The sequence below is a fragment of the Helicoverpa armigera genome, chromosome 19 (genome assembly GCF_030705265.1).
Source record: "Helicoverpa armigera isolate CAAS_96S chromosome 19, ASM3070526v1, whole genome shotgun sequence".
NCBI classification, from domain to species: domain Eukaryota; kingdom Metazoa; phylum Arthropoda; class Insecta; order Lepidoptera; family Noctuidae; genus Helicoverpa; species Helicoverpa armigera.
In genome coordinates, this window is record NC_087138.1 from 171,996 (window position 1) to 189,451 (window position 17,456).

The following is a 17,456-nucleotide window of genomic DNA, read 5'->3' on the forward strand; positions in this document are numbered from 1 at the left end:
AAAACTTTACACATACTAACCTTACCGGGCTACATGTGTAAAGCATTATTTTCTTCTTTATTTTTACTTTACTCTGTGCATCATTTTTTCATAAGGAAACGACGAGACATTCCAAAGATTCAACATAAAAGCAACACTATTCTATTATTTTTTCATTTTCAGCATAGCAGATGATCTATCGAAAAACAAACAGGTTGTTGACTTATCATTTCAAAAAAATCGTGGAATCGAGAAGCATCTCGCAGCAATCGGATAATCCTTGCGTTAGCACGCGGCGACACCGCGGGGTTCCCACGGCAGATTACAGAACTCTTCCCGTGAACAACTCTACTATTTGTGACATATTATTCACGCTAGCGATTTCTATGACACAGTAAATAGTTATAAAGAAGGTCCACTGTACGAAAATCTGCAGGTTATGAGATTGCACTAACTTTTCAGGCATTAAGTACTCTTAAGGGGATTTAAATCTTTGTTGCCCTTAATGACACTTATTCGGCAAGTGAACCTTAATTACTTTAATTGTTAGTATTTCTTGGCTAAGATACTAGCTAGATGAAGCTCTACTACAGATAGTCAGAGTGGACCTTCTGTCTAACATGAGTAGTGCGTCGACTTATGTCTAATTATGTGTGCGGAGGATGTTTGTGTATGTGGGTCATCGAGGAGATAAGATTGATGGCAGCCCCTCTCAGCCCCCCTCAGCCCCGCAGCCTGGCTATCGGTTATGATCCACAAACAAGACGACATGGCGACTACGATCTTTTGTCAGCCATGTAGACTGGAAGGATTGATGTTCTTAGCTCGAAGCTGGGCTTAATAACTTTACCCAACTTCTACATAAGTTAAAGATTTTAATAACTTGTTGAGCGGTTCGAAAGAGTAGTCTTTTTGGATAAACGAACTTCAGAACTATAAAGAATGTAAATATAAAAGTGCTAAGTAAATAACAACAAATATGCTGGGAAAGCAGATAATAAACTAACCAGAATAATCTTGTATTGTGTAGTTCGTCATACGAATACGAAACACGTTAAAAAACCAAAGTTAGGAGCGGAGCATCCGTTTTTCCGTCACCTCTCGCGGTTATGAATAGTGATCGATGAGCCAACTAGCGACAAAAACCAGCGCCCTTCAAACAACACCTGATACACTGAATATTTTGTTAGCTTTTTACTCTCTGCTAGTGGAAAACATCGATGGTGATCTTACACTATGATTTATCATTCAAGCAATGGTAGGAATTACTCAGAAATCGGGAAATAATTTCGAAACTAAAGTACTTGTCTAAGGATAATTTAAAATGGTTCATATTTCCACGTGCACCGAATAGATGTGAGGTTGTGTAACGATATTGCTCGTCCCGTGTGCCCAGCCCAGTAAGCATAGCTTTGACCAATCGTCGCCAACCGTGCACCAATTTAGATACCCAAGCCATCCGAGAAATCTAAATGGAACTCGCTCCGAACCACAATATTCGCTCTTATAAACTTTACTAACTCCGGTGGAAACAAACCTAGTTATATTTTAGTAGATTTCATATTCGTTCATTATGTAGTAATACACTTAGCCGGTTCTGCGTGAGTCATTAGTAACGCTGTCACGTAGGAGGCAGAGGTACCAGGCTCTCAGCAGCCTCAGGAACTAATCACTAGCGTTCTAACAAGTCGTGATACACAGTCATAATGTTTGTCCGATCCGGTGTGAAAGCTTTGTCGTGTAATGTCCGACGATTTGGGGAAAGTCGTGTGATCATGTAAACATGTACTTAACCGATGTAAAGATTAGTACACGCTGAGTTGTGTCATAGGTAACACGTGTCGTGCTTATCAGTATGGCTTCACAATTATTATTAACTTCGCAGGGGACTTTTTGAACATTCTGTGAAGGCTATTTAAATATGTATGAAATGCACCTGAATCACTCTTCAGCGTCATCAGCAATTCGCTGAAATCTGCATTCCATTCAACCAATATACCTTACGTTGTATAATCAATTGTAATTAACGCAACAGTTATTAATATGTAAAACTGGTGCATAATTACTCGTTGTTAAAGTGCGATCACATCACTGATATTCAGAATACGTAATTTTTGTAGGAGCGTATTTAAATGTGGGCTAACTATCGGCCGCGAGACCGCCGCGTCACGCCGCGTGCCCGCGAATTAATTATAAGTGTAAATTGTACCACAACTGTGAGAAGATGTCCACCCGTCAGCTGGCATCGATAGATTTTTATCGTCTTTTGTTACAAAAAGCATCTTACTGCCGGGAGTGGTTTGGCCCTTACGGTTCGACGATTATTTGTCCTTGCGGGTTAGTCCTTGCTAGTTAACATTTTTCGGGGATTTTAATAAGATTTCAGCCCTTCTTTATTTCAATCTCTTCAAAGCGGTTTAAGCCAACATCCTGAGTTACATTGCAATGAATATAAATGATTAAAGAGCAGCTAAACATCTGATAAGTTGAGAGCTGTGTAGTTAAAATGAAACGTCGAGTGTTTCATTGCGTGAAGAAAAATATTTCATTTAAGATCCGCCTAACCTAGTGGTTAAAGACAAAAATAAGAAGGACGTTTCTCATTACACTACGAGCTAGATAAAAGTTTTTTTGTGAGAGAATAAGTAAAAGATCTGAGTGCCCGCGCTGCGCTCTATAGAAATTTTAATAGTCACCGCAGGAAATAAGAAAAATACTGTTGGCATTGTTAGCCGCGGACTGCTAATGAATCTCGCCACTTCATTAGCGAAAAGCGCTGTTCGCCATACATTGCTACTTTACTTCGTGGACTTAAAAGTTTCTGCGCGGAGAGCTGTAGTTGGACGTGAAGGTACAGAAAAATGTGTCGCGGCCGAGATGTCGCTCATTAGCCGCAGCTTTGTGAAGCCTTTCGTGTTTATGCCTAACTAAGATAAGAATGTTATGGAGACATTTAACAGATTCCCTCGACCACATTACTCTTTTGTGTTAGGATATTTTGTTAAGAGTTTAGCGCTCGTTTGTTGTGAAACATCTTAAGTTGGCGGGGATTGCATGTCGTCATTGTCCTTTAAAAGCTTTTTTAAAATGCTTTCAGTGAAAAAATAGAGATGCGTAATCTCAAAAATCTTTGTAATAATTTACATGTTTATTCAGTGCCACTGGGATCCCTCGAGCCAGTCCCTCGGGTCAACTCAGGGTCTCCGGGGTCCACCTGAACTCAACACAAGAGCCCTTCAAAATAATGTTTTTCCTGCTACAAGTCTCACGAGGACACTTGCAAATATATGCAAAAGGTTATTTTTGCTATTGTAACAACTTGCGTGGGAGTAGTTTATAGATTGGACTTTTAAACGGAATATGATCAATATCGGGTGTATTTCCTTACATATAACAGATTTTGATCCTTTATATCGTCATTATAAGATGAAAGCCTTCGTTCACAAATAAACGTGTATTATATTAATATCGTCAAATATCTGCTAAAGGAGTGGACGGCAAACTGCCGGCGGACATCATTTGTTGCGACCGGCTCAAACACTCTATTGAGATGTTTCAATTTATACATATTGAAACGGTTTATTCCTATATCGGTATATAAGAATGTTTGTAACATAGGGGACTCGAATTTGGAGGTTTGATGCTGTACACTTAAGTGGAAGTAGTGGCCAAGTCACATATCAAACGTGGACTACATATTAGGTGCCTGCTTCACGACATACTTATGTACATATTGCAGTAAATGTGACATGCATAAATAAATAACTTTTGTCGTAATGTTGGTGAGTTTGCAAGTTTAAAATTGAAAACCATGTAAAATAAAAGGCTCTGCCTATCAAGATTTATCAGTCAGTGAAACGATATCGAAACAACATGAAATATTAAAATCGACATTGAGCAGCTTGTCAGTGTCGCACAATACTCGTCGCCGATTGCTAACACAATAAATATTACAATCATAATCAAACGATATTCTTTCCCTAATGTACGAAAAGATTTTATTTGAATTCTAGCATTTTTTTTTAGATAAATACAAATTTTAAAACAATGTCATTATGATTTTGATTCTTATTGATGGAAATATTTCCCCATTTTCCCTCGTTAACGCTGATGGTTTATTTCGAGTTTCTTGGTATCTTGATTCGTGTCTGAAAAATGGCATATTAAATTAAGTTTTAACCAAGATTGACAAAACAAAAACGTACGCAAAGATGGTTTAACTATTCTAGTAGTCACGAGTGCAATGCAACAACATGTACATACACTGAGAAAGTTCCTCCGAAAACGTAATTGTGTGGAATACTCAAACGAAACTTTGTATGAAACTTTGACCATGAAATACAGTTCGCGTGTAAGGAACTAAACTAAATAGTTTAGCAGTCCTCAAGAGCCGTGAATCCTATTCCCCGATTCAGTTGACGGCGGCTAGTTGAAAAGTCGTGTAAATCTATTAGAAGCCGCGAGTCAGCTGCACAATGAGCATAGTGCTGTTCCGTGTTCACATCGCGTGTGTCGATGCGAGCACAACACTACGCCGACTTGACAGAACCAGACCTTTCTTCACAGTGACGTAACGAGTTTCGAACTTATGGAATTAAAATTCGAGGAAATAGAACACTGCTAGATGGAATAAAATGGAATAAATTATGTAGATATTTAGTTTTATAATTATGGTCTCAGAGATAATAAGCGCGATGAAAGTCAAGGGTCATCTGGTTTTAATTTGAAGGAAGAAAAGTTCTCAATTAATTGCGCAATTAAAATGGAAGTGAAATAAAAATGGTGAGACAAATGTACTCGGGGAACGCCCACAAGCACTGATTTATGAAATAAACTGAGATTCGTTTCATCTGAAATTCAAACGAGCCTCGTTACTCGCCGGGACTCGAACCCGGGCCTGCTCAATTAGCTGGCGCTTCTTATTTGTCAGTATGGTTTAAGGGTTAATGGTTTGAGGTCCTTTTCAAATGGTTCAAATGTTTTATGTTGTCTATTTCCGCGGTACGGAAACGCGATCATAAAATATCAATAATTGTCGACACATCGTCGTGTCATTGCTTAGTGACCGTGAAACCGGCTTAAATGTTGCGTATCATAGCTTTTCAATTGAGAAAAACAATTGAAATAGTGTGTCCACGTTTCAAAAAAACGAGTCTTAATTCAAAGCTGAAGAATCGTTCCATATATTTGTTAACCTTGAGATACTTTAGTAGCTTAGATGTGCCTTCTTATTCTTCCTCATGTTTCGAAGGTTCTCAAGTCACCACGTCTTGACAGAGTTAACATCTAACCATCTGTGTGTTCCCTTGCTGACGCTCGTGTAAACCAGTCGCTAATCTAGCGGTGAACAATAGTTTAGTGCGGGATTAACTGTCGATCAGCTGTCGCAGTTGATCCATCACCTATTGTGCCGTAAGCCCTCTCTCATTGGACTGCGGTTTGATGACTAACTATGTATTAACTATGTCTTGCTAGGCCACTTAATGCTAAACTAACTAGGTATATGCTTGCTGTCAATGTCTATTGGTATGGTGAAACTAAGCTACGTTAAAATTAAGGTAGATGGTTGCTTTGAATGAAAAGCGGTGAAAGGATGTTAAGTCGAGCTTAGGACCAAATCGATTTTTAAATTAATCAAGATTTGCATGATTTTGCTGCCCTGAATAATTTTAGTTTTGAATATGGATATCTTAAAATATAACCTCCATTGGAAGAACTTCAGTTTTTATAATGTTTTTCAATTACCTCTGAACACGAAGGCCAAGAAAACAGTGCGCTAACAAATTAATGAACAACTTCTAAGGTGTTTGTAATTACACAACACTTCTTTATGTAAACAGTAAGTACTGGCTGATGAATAGTCTCAGGTTGTTCTAAACACGTTCGAATTAAATCCAAAATGTTCCTTTTCACAGGATAATGCGTGTCACCCACAAGGGCGCGTTGTTTTCCAATTGTTTCGAATCCATTGCGCGCTGTGAGTGAACAAAGACTTACGTACAATGGCCACGTGGGTCGAACTAAGTGTAATTCGGCGAAGAAACAGTTCGTTGTGAGTCGCTGCGGGCGTTGCTTGTCTATTGTTAGTAGTAATGTGTTTCTTACAGGGCACGTATTGTTTTGAGTATTTCTCTGAATGTGTACTCCTGTATTTTGTATTTCGTGGAACACAACATCTTTCATTTTAAAAATGTTCCTAGAGTTATTTAAGTTAAATTTCTCGTGATAATGTGATAATAGTAGAAAATGAACACTCTTTAATGAGCTAGTCTTATTTTTCGTTAACCATTCTAACTTCCTCTATGGCTAAACTCTCTGTAACTTAGCACATGGGTAAGCTGCCTTGCATATTCGTTCTATCTACAGTCTCTCCATGAATAATTAGCATAATAGTCCTTAGCCCTTATGGTAAGAGATGCGTGTGACCAGTACTTGTAGTGGGGTTATGATTGGTCCCCATAATGAGTCACGTCGCCTGATCAAATCTGCGGAGACTATCTAACTTCGGCAACTTTCGGCCACTCTCGGACGTGTTCGGCAGACGCATCGTACGTTGATGACATCGCCTTTAGATCCTTATCGTGTAAACTAACCCTGAGAAACTTACATATTATTGAAGTTATTATAATTCTGCTTAATTAGGTTGTGGTAAGATAGCTAAAAGTTAGGTTTGTTAATGAATTGTGAAGTCAGGAGTGTAACAACTTCAAAAAAAAACTTTGAAAATTGGTAATTATTAGCCGATAAAGTCATCAAGTCAAATTAATGTTGAAGACAAGTAAATTGTAGGCAATCATAAATACGTGTCTACGTGTATGTACGTGTAGCTGTCAGTAAAATTATTGATAAATAAGTTATTATTTAAGTTAATGTCTTTCAAGTTGTCTTTCAGTACCAATGTTCATCAATCAATGGTTACCAACAACGATGATAATAATTATTTTAAAACTAAGTAAGTAGCCACTTACTTAGATTTATTTTTTAGTCTCTATTCGAAGAATCTAAAAAAAAAACAATTTAATTTCGCAGACTACCGTCTATTTTTCTAAGGTATGAGCACTCGTAACTAAACCTCTCAGGTTTAAAACAAAAGACCTAATTAGCAGACTATTGTATAAACACAATTAATGAGCCTGTTATTGTAAAACAAATTATATCTTTGTGTCACACAGTGGGCTAGCGCGTGAGACTGTCACTCTCCATTTGGGCGTCGAGACAGTTCTAAGTAAATCTAAATTGTATCCAATTGTCTAACAGTTGTTGTCAGACGCGGAACATTCCGTAACCACTGGCTTTCAAGTGTTTAATTGATATAGTGAGATGAAGTAAACAATGACCAACTTTAATATAAATCCCTAGAAACCTAACAGTTACGTCGACTGTACGTTACGGAACTAATTCGCACAATAAGAAACATGTTACGAATACGTATGACGTGCTTAAATATTATATCATTTACAGTTGTAACCGATATTCATATAAATACGTTTGTTCAGCTGATTGATTGCCAATAAATACTTTCACTTGATTGATACGTAAGACATCTGTAAGGATGAGGGCACATCGGCTTCAAAATGTGAAGAATATAAATGTTGGTAAATAAAGATACACGGATTTAAGGAATGAAGCCTGCTGAAAACTGGACTCACTAAATAGAATAACAAACACCATTACATAATCAGTATCACATATTAAACCATCATTTAAAATCATACAAGAAATGAATCATTGCTAAAATAATAAATTATACAACAATCGAATTTAAACCGATCGGCCCACTCGCGCAGTATGTCACCCGCCTAATATTCGTCAAGTTGATTGATTTGCTTGAAACTCGTAAATCACAGTCCCCAGTTTGTGCCCGAACAAGAACTTGTATAATTGTGCGATTAATATCAACTTTATGAAGTAATCTCAGCTATTTCCATTTGAAGTTATTTTAAGTGATCGACGTGTAAGTTGCCTTAGGGTGCGTCTACACGGTGCATGTAGCTGGAGCAAGTTAACACGCGCAAGTGACAAGAGCACGCGGGTGGGTATGTTGCTTGAGTCGCTGGACCCGCACGTTTTAAAATGCATGTAACCTGCGCATGTTTCTCAACATGTGCAAGCTACTTGCACCGTGTAGATACACCCTTAATGTGTAGCTATGTAAGTCGCGTGGGGCGAGGTCGCTCTCAATGCGCGTCGCCTCGCGTGGAGTGTCCGGCGAGCTCTCATTGTTGCTTCAGAAGGAAATGCCTTTCCTATGCAACATATTTTGTTTCTTTGTATCGAAGAAAGCGAACAGAAAGCATTTGTTAACGTATTATTAAATTATATACGTTGCTCGCAGCACTTTACTCAAAAGTTTTGCATTCTACTAGCCACTTTAATGTTAAATCGCTTTAGGTCACATGAAATTGCGAGTCCTTTATGAAATTCGCGACGCCAGTCTATACATATAAATGTAAAAGTTGAACGGATCACATTTCTTAGGTCTATATTTATTTTGGTTGAATGTATTCATAGCTCTGGCTGAGCCGAAATAACTCGATGTGGGACATTCGTCACGCGGACGTGTCGCACTAAATAAACTGCGATATTATGTGTGGCGACGCGAGTCACGCACTCGCATACAACTCCGCACAATCGGCTAGATGAGGCGGGATTACCTACAAGTCGCACGCTCGTAACTAACACACGGTACTCGGGGGATTGCGATTGGAAAATAAACTTTCATTTCGTTCAATCAGAGCATCATTTTTCATTTGCAAAAACTTTTATGCGAGAATCCATTCAAATATATTTCGTTGAAATGTTTTAAAATTGAAAAAGTCTGAACATTTTGCGTATTGAATATCAATACGTTGAAGGTTGTACTTACGGTAGTAAAAAAACAATGTAAGCGAATATATAGTAGCACGAAATCCTTGAACTACGACGAATCTAAGATCGGAGTAGTTTGTGAGGGAACACGAAACAATCGCGCATCTGTCTCATCTCAGTGAGCTTACATCTTGTAATTAACTAGCAACTACACTCAGGACAACACCCAGACCACAGTTATATTGAGATTTAATACCGACAACAGTTACAATGCAAAACTACAATAATATTCAAGTAGAGATCATTCGCATAGTTTCGAAAATTCTTTCAATTTCTAGACAAAACTAAATCTGTATAATACAGTATGTTACAAAATGTCGTTTTAAGTGCAAAAGTTTGTGTCTGAAGCCGGTTTGACGATGATCGATTAGTGAAATAATATTGCGAAATAGCAATCGAAATATTGACGATGAAATAATGATGAAAAGAGTGCCGCCATGGCTTCCGCCGGCATTGGACGCGCTATCGATCTACTACCTTCTATGTACCTGAGTTACTATGCTAATATACTTGTACATTTATGTACCTGTATTTAATCACCTATCACGTGCAACGAGGATGGATTAAAACATCACTTTGCCTATAAAAGTCTTTTAAAGTACAAGCTAGTTAGGTAAAATATATTTTTATAACGAGTCTCTATTTTATTCAAATATCCTGTTTTTTACACGTTTGATATAGTTTTAATATAACAAATATAGTTTCACCGTCATCTTGGTGAAACTACTCGTAGTTTTCGTTTAAATACTACATACCTTTCAATCTATCTTCCAACTGAATTTAATTTAACTTGGTTTGTATATTCTGCTGAGAACGTTGAAGACCGCTCTCTTACTTTCAGTTTCTTGCATTTACAGTAGGGGAGAGCGGGGCTGAAAGTGCCGATTTTGACAAATCCTTTTAAGATTCGGATAAAACAAGTACTATGTCTGAAAGTAGTGGTTCATCCTAAGCCAAATTTAATCTATTCTACGAATTTAACTTCAGATTTTGCACATTTTTAATAGTTTTTATGAAAATGCGATTTTTTTATACAGAGGCGGCAAGGCACTACCAACCCCAATCTGGGGCAAGTTGTGCCGTAGCTGAGGTCGGTTGTGCCGTTGATAATGCTGGGAGTTTTATATGAATGAAAATTAATTAGGAAATTAAAACACATCAGTTTTATAATAATATATTTATTCGTTATATTTTTTAATATAAATCAACAGTTTTTAAAGTTTAATTGTAAAATACTAAGTATTATAATAAAAAAAAAACAAGGAAGCTTCTTATGTAATTATTCAAACATAAAAACGTATTTTTAATCAATAGTTTGTATTTATTTTTATGCGAATGAGATCAATTATTAATATGTTCCAAAATTATTAACTTTTTAATCAGTCTCGATTCTTTTTAAGAAATAAAAAATATACCAAAACTAGTTACTCTCCAGGTGATTGATCAGAATAACAATTAGGACATACAAATGCTTGGTTTTCTTCATCTTCAATACATTGCAAATGGGCCCAATTCTTACATTCTCTGCATTCAATCCATTGTTCTCCAGGGGCAGAGTTAGAATAGGCATCACAACAAATGATACAGAACCATTCTTGTTCGTCATCAGAACTGTCGTCATCTTGCAATACTCTTCTCTTAGCGGGGTTTTTAGTCGGCTTTTTTGTTTGTTTACCCTTTCCCTTGCATTTTCCCGTCCCTTTTCCCTTAACCTTCTTTTTAGTTTCGCTTTCTTTTTTCTTCTTTTTACTAGCCTGTTCTTCCGCTAAAGCATTTTTCTCTGGAGTGTCCGTAAGAACAGCTGTCTTTCTTTTACGTGCTTTAGTATGTCCAATTAGTCGGGGAGGTGCTTTAGGCAGTGGTCTTATTAGCTCTGGTGAGAAAACTGCTGCATTTTTATCTCCTGTGTTATTATCAACTGATTGAGGAGGCTGGAAACTGCAGCAAGGGATAGGTTCCGGAGAGCACTGACGTGTCTCTTGCTCTTGATTACCTGATGGTGCTCTTGTACACTCAACGCTGCAGTCGCTTGGCCCAGGATGTTCCTGTAGTATTGATGGACTAGTCTCAATCTCAACATTGCTGCCCATATAATTTGACTTTATAAATATGTCCAAAAGTATTTTCTTTCTTTCATAATTGCTCGCGTAAATATAAACAATACTGAAACAATATAGGTTGGTTAGGGGTTGGTTGTGCCGCGGCACAAGCAGCCCCACATGAACGGCACATTTTACCCCGTTTATGATAGTGTGATATTTTGTCTTACATATAAAAATCACTGTACACAAAGCATTAAAATTACACTGCATAACAAACTAGGATAAATAACAAACATTTTACAAAAACTCACATATTAAAAGCACGAAAAATGCTAGCTTGAGACCAAAAAGTATTGAAACGAAAATATTTACTTACGTGGCGCTGGAGGACCCTCACATGCAGTACGACTCGGTCCGCGTCGCTGACGCAACTAAAATGGCAGCCGCGTGTGCGCGACTGTTAGGCCTTACGCGACACAATACGATCGTATATCTATCTCTTTCTGTTTTTGAGATATTCGCGACGGCACAATTTACCCCCGGCACTTTCAGCCCCGCTCTCCCCTACAGAGACTATTTATATTTTGTACGTCATTAGTGCCTTGCTACATAAAAATACTACAATAAACTTAAGCTATTTCAATATGCGGTATATTGTCAAAACATACGAGCGCAAATTCTATTTTAAATAATTTTAAGCGTGTTTTACAAATGGAATTCAACAATGTAGAATTTCAGACGTATATGAATATTTTATACTACAAGACATCGCACAAAACAATGATAAATGATAAGTTCAATCTGCAGCTGTAAGAAACAAAGCTGCGATATATTGAAACCTTGTTTAATATTATATATTGAACAGGTTTTGTACGTTGGTTGAAGGTTTTTGTGCAAGTTTTTAGTTTTCAACATTGTACTTTGAATTTTGGATAATATATTGATGTTCAATTAGTTTGAGGCCTATCTTGTTATTCCAGGGTCACATTTAAGGTTCTACTCCTAAAAGTTAATAACATTTTGCTTTTAATTTCTTTTTATACGATTTTTTAGGAAATGGTCAATACGTCTCTGGTCCGTGTTCAAAATTACCAGGTAGGTTAACTTGATTATTAATTTACACATTAACAATTGCTTTTCCTGCTTCGAGTTTTATTAATTAAAACTTCACAAAAAGGTCACACAATTATTAATTCTTTATAACATTTCCACACAAAAGTCCTTGTCAATGAATTCGATTTATATTTTTTCTTTTTTAAAGTTCAAGGGATTTCTTTGCACCCTAGTAATTTACAGCTTGGTACATTAGATCAAAGCATAGTTGTAGTATTAGACGCAATTTCCTAATATGAGTTAATACGTCTGTTTGTGTTGTTAGACACATTACGAGGACATGTTGAACATTGTGCGCTCTAGTGTGGCGATGTGACAGTTCAGCAGTGTGACGGGGTGACAGTATGACAACGTGCAATCTTCACTCATCTCGCATATGATGTGTGAATGATGATAATGTATCATGAGACCTTAAAGGACTCGGGCAATTAGTATGTCATGAGGATTGGCCCGTACTTGGGGGAAGATTTAAGATATTATTTGTTAAAGGATATCGACGAGTAAAGAATATATAGCTTGACGCATCAATATAGCGATTCATTATTTATTTGCGTTTAGTTTAACCTCTTGTATACCGGTGCGCAGATATCCGCGAGACACAATTGATTTTCTATTGTTCTCAAATTAGCGGCATTCAAGCGATTAATCAGGCAATAAACTTAAGTTATGTCTGCTTAGTCAGTTTTTAATATTGCTTGCTTTGTTTCTACCGTTCTTTTTAACTAGAGATCACGTCAGTATTCACTGAGTATACATTTTATTCATTTTCTTTATACCGCCTGCCGCAATTTACGGGTACGTATGTATTTATGTCCATTTTGACAAAATGTCACAAACTGTTTCAAAATGTTACATTTAAAACGGAATGATTGATAATACTGATATGACATTACATAGAATTCAACTTTGTTGTAGTAGAACGAGTCAAACCGTGAATATGAAAATTTATCCCAAAAGTTATAAAATAGTTACAATTCAATTTGTCTAGTCCTAATAGGATTTACTTTCACACATATGCTTTCTCAAACAAGAGAAAATATTGTAACAGGTTTTACCTATACAAATAGTGGTAATAAAACTGAAGAAGTTAATAAGAAAGGGCAGCGTGACGAGCGCGTGCCTCGATGACACTTTATTAAACTAATCACGTCTGAAGTCAGAAACCGTCACAATATCGACTTTAATTAACAGCCGAACTGTCCGATCTTCAACTTAATTATTTCTAAGAATATCACAAAAAACATATAAGTCTCTTTTCACGGAATTTCTTTTAAGTTTAATGACTTTTTATAACAGTTAGAAGATATTCTCCATTTCAAGAAAACATTTTCTAAAATATAAAATGTAGGGAATACGGTTCAGTAAATACGCAAGATGTTGCTACGCTTTCGTAGCGCTTGCTACGACGCGTAGCATTTCCGTAGCGCGCTCGTAGCGTGTTCGAAACATTCATAAAATGAGATGGGTTTCAAATGTAGTTGATACACTTGCGAGCAAAAATATTTGCTCACCGATTTGAACAAAGTAAATCTAATTCTTTGGGTGAATTGATTTATTTTATTTACGTACTTCAAATGGAACGGTCTAAATCAATTAGTAGGATAAAAACCGTGGCTCGTGGGCAATTAGCAGCAGTGGGCGACGCGCTGATTGATACACTAAAGCGAATATTTGTACAATGATTAATTAATCTTATTGCCTTTACCTGCCTAATTGATATTTTCGGTAAATAAAAATAAATTAAATAGGTGATTTAGATGTGAGTTAATTGGTAAGGCGTAGGCGTCGTTAGCATGTTTCCTGAGGAAATATAATTATTTCGTTGCTAGTGGCGCGGAATTCCGCGAGTGTTCCCGGCGGAACATTAAGTGCGTGTAGTGTACTAGAGAGTACCTCTGTAAGTACTAGGCATTTTCTTATCTACCCTTTGTTGTAAGCGTGCCCCAGAAAATTAAAGATAATTTTGTTAATAAGGCTAATATGCAAATTAATATATGAATTAGATGGTATTAATGTAGATAATTTTTATTAAATGCTAATGATAATTTGTTTTTTATTGTATGTAAATATGCTCTAAGTGTGTTTTAAACCCGATTATATTTATTTTTATGACCTGTAATAATTTTTTCAGTAATCAATTTTACTTAATTAAAAAATTACTTTTATGTAAATCCCAAAAACGTGAAAAACTACGGTTGTAGCCAACTACTAGTCGATAGAACAAAAAATTAATCCGTAAAAATACTTGCTTATAATATGAACTTACCGTGAAAACTCGACGTAAAGTTTTTCAGTAGTTCCGACGAGCGCCTGGCTGTGAGCTGCGTTGGTGACTGAAGTCCTGGCCGGGGCGCGCACCTTATATACCGCGCGTGCGGGGGCGAGGGGCGGAGCCTCCGCGGCTACTCCCGATAACAACTCCTCCCCATTTTGACAGCGACCTGGTGACGTACGCTGTGACGTCACGATCATTCCTTCATATCATAAATGTACCATTTAGGAAATTACCAAACTCACAGGTTTTAGGAAGCATAAGGTAACAAGAACTTCCAGGAAGGCTGTTGAAGAGGTAGCCATATTCGTCATCACCATTAATCATTGATCTTACAGTTCCATAAAAAGGTTATGTTGCAAAGGTTAGATCTTTGCGACATGCAAGCGAGTACTTTTGGCATTTCGCAAGGGAAACTTTAATATCATCTCTCTCAGCAATTTATCTAGCCCGAATGGTCAAAATTATGCTGCATGACCAAGCTTACTAAACCACTCAAAACAGAGTACATATTATAATGTATTTATAAAATGAGTGCGTCGTGTGGTGCGTTGCACAACTTTGAAAGATATTGCGAAACAATCGGTAACTGTCTATTTCCATTCTTCGAAAAAGATTACTTTTTTCTTGGAACTTCAACATTCAAGCCTACAGCAAATGCTGTAGATACTTATTTATAATCTATATGTAACCTTTAACAGGTGTATGTCGTTTACATAGTTGAGCTACAAGTTCTAGTCACAGGTTCCGCAGGTGTTACCGAACATAGTGTTATCTCGTGAGACGGAACGCCAAAACTTGTGGAATTCCAATCAGCGCGCGTCGCAGTAAACTGTTGCCATCGACTGCTTAGCTAGGAGTTCTTGCTAATTTGTTACAACTACATACATGTATTAGTCGTGGTGGCTTAGTATTTAAAGCACCTTAGTTTCAAATAGAGAAGGTTGGGTTCGATTCCTGATTAAGCAAACACTGATGTAACTTTTCTGCAGTTATAATAATGTACGTTCTGAGTATTATAAACTGAAGGTAAAGAAAAACATCAATGAACGCTAATTCCTTCTCAACATGAGAACGAACCCCAGCAAATAGTCTATCGCTGATGACATCCATGCTTCGCTATGTGGCGTATCTATGGCGTTCGCTATGGTCATGGAGCAAGCATCTCGATCAGATCATTGTGGCAGTGCTTGTATGTGCTATTGTTACTGGTGCAAGCATTTCGTTGTGCCTGAACAAGAGTGTGACAGATGTAAATAGTTCCGCGTTTTATATGGTGACGTGCTGGCCTAGTGGGTAAAGAACAAACCTTTCAAGTATGACTGCAGCCAGGGTTCGATTCCAGGTAAGGCAAATACCGATGCAACTTTTCGAAGTTTGTATGTAGGTACTTTCTAAGTATATCTTAGACACCAATGACTGTGTTTCGGAGGCCTGGCTGTCATATAACATCCTTGGCAGTTGTTTACGGGTCTGACTCCAGTCTAACCCAGGGGTATTGGGTTGCCCGGGTAACTGGGTTGAGGAGGTCAGATAGGCTGTCGCTCCTTGTAAAACACTGGTACCGTACTAGACTAGAAGCCGACCCCAACGTAGTCAGAAAAAGGCTCGGAAGATGATGATAGAAGAACAGGTCAGGTAAAAGAATATGTTTACATACAAACATCTTACATGAATGTATATGCATGGTGCATCTGACCGTCGCGACATAAACCCGTCGGCTGAGACGTCGTAAACGGCTCGTAAACGGCTGATTAACGGCCGGCGGCTGATGAATGGTTTCATGACTATTGTACTGTGGAAAATATTGCTAATTGGACACTATTTCAGAAAATATGTATATACAAACAATATTTTTGTAAATGCAATAATTACTTTAAATTAAATTGCTTTTCAGATAAAAGTGTCACGAGCAAATTTTGAATTAATTAGTGCCCTTTTCATGCTTTTTCTTCCAATCAATCATACTTAGTCATAAAACCAATTTTAAAATTGAAAGATTGAGTACAAGTCTATTGTTGCAATATTTATAGATACATCAAAATCAAAATTATTTCAGAAATGGCCATCCCACGGTACACGAGAAAGCTTTTATGAAACTAAATTAATAATTTCATCAAATTGAAACTAAACGAGTTTAACGTGTTAAATTGATTAATTACTGAATTTGTTGCTCAACTCTAACTAAAAGGTTTATTGCATTGTTCATATATAGTGGAAAGTGAAAAAATCTCAGGAAAGTTATCAACGTGTTAATTTGGCGTAGTCATGCTACGCTTGCTACGCCGTAGCCGGCGGCTACGAACTGCGCTCAACTATTGAATGTTTGAAATGGGACTATAATCTCTGCAAAGTCTGGTAGGATCAAGGTCTTACTATATTTTTGTAATATTTCCATAAGTATAGGAGCAAACCCACGTGAGTAAGTAGTGAAGACAAACCCACACAGAGCAGGATCGTCAATTACCGGCGGCAGTTAACTTTACTTTATTATTGTTTCACTTTTTGGTTTACGCGATACTGCAGGGTTGTTACATAACTAAGACACGATGGAAAACTTTAAGCTTATCTTAACTTGTAAGCAAATCGAATATAATAACGATAGTCGAAGTAACACACGTAACTATATCATTTTCATTGCTCTTGAAGTGATAGTTTTTATAATACGGAATAACTCAATTACTGCAAAAAACATACGGTCAACAGTACGTTCACGATATTTGAGTACTGTGTTCTAATTACCCCGTATTGTCTATCTTGTAACTAGTAAATGGTTTTCTATCTCTGTAACTGTATCCACAGTTTTATCACACTCCTGTAGATAGTTAGAATATCATCAATGGTTATTTCTGTTTTACGTCAACAAAGAAAATCTTCTTTCCACTTTTAAGTTCCTGGCAGCCCTACTGATGGTGCCTGGGAGAGGGCAGTTAAACGCAATTGACTCAGTTATGGGCATACGATTAAATACTTTATTTCGTCCGCTGCCGCAGTATATAAGAGCTGTACCACTGACTTGTACCATTGTGTGGACAGACTCACCGTGAGGGACAAAGCACGATAGATAAATTAGGATATTTAAAAGTTCTTCTTCTTCTTCTTAGTTAAAAGCTAGGACTTTAACTATCTGCATAAAGAATTGAGTTAAAACCTAAGAAGCTTCTCTAACTTTTGCAAGTTAT

At 37.2% G+C, this 17,456-nt stretch overlaps 1 protein-coding gene and 1 long non-coding RNA gene across 3 annotated transcripts in view; both read right to left on the reverse strand.

The window, feature by feature from the left end:
* The window catches only part of LOC110380394 (prothoracicostatic peptides), a 44,958-nt gene extending 30,540 nt beyond the window's left edge, over positions 1 to 14,418 (reverse strand). For both annotated transcript variants that reach the window (XM_021340361.3, XM_021340360.3), the window contains exon 1: positions 14,269 to 14,418. The gene's annotated coding sequence lies outside the window, so the exon portion shown is untranslated. The remainder of the gene's footprint in view (positions 1 to 14,268) is intronic.
* Positions 10,525 to 11,451, reverse strand: LOC126056252 (uncharacterized). Its single transcript, XR_010277449.1, has 2 exons — positions 11,266 to 11,451; positions 10,525 to 11,010 (listed from the first exon to the last, which is right to left on the reverse strand). It is a non-coding gene; the product is annotated as an uncharacterized LOC126056252 (long non-coding RNA).
* Positions 14,419 to 17,456: the final 3,038 nt, after the last annotated feature.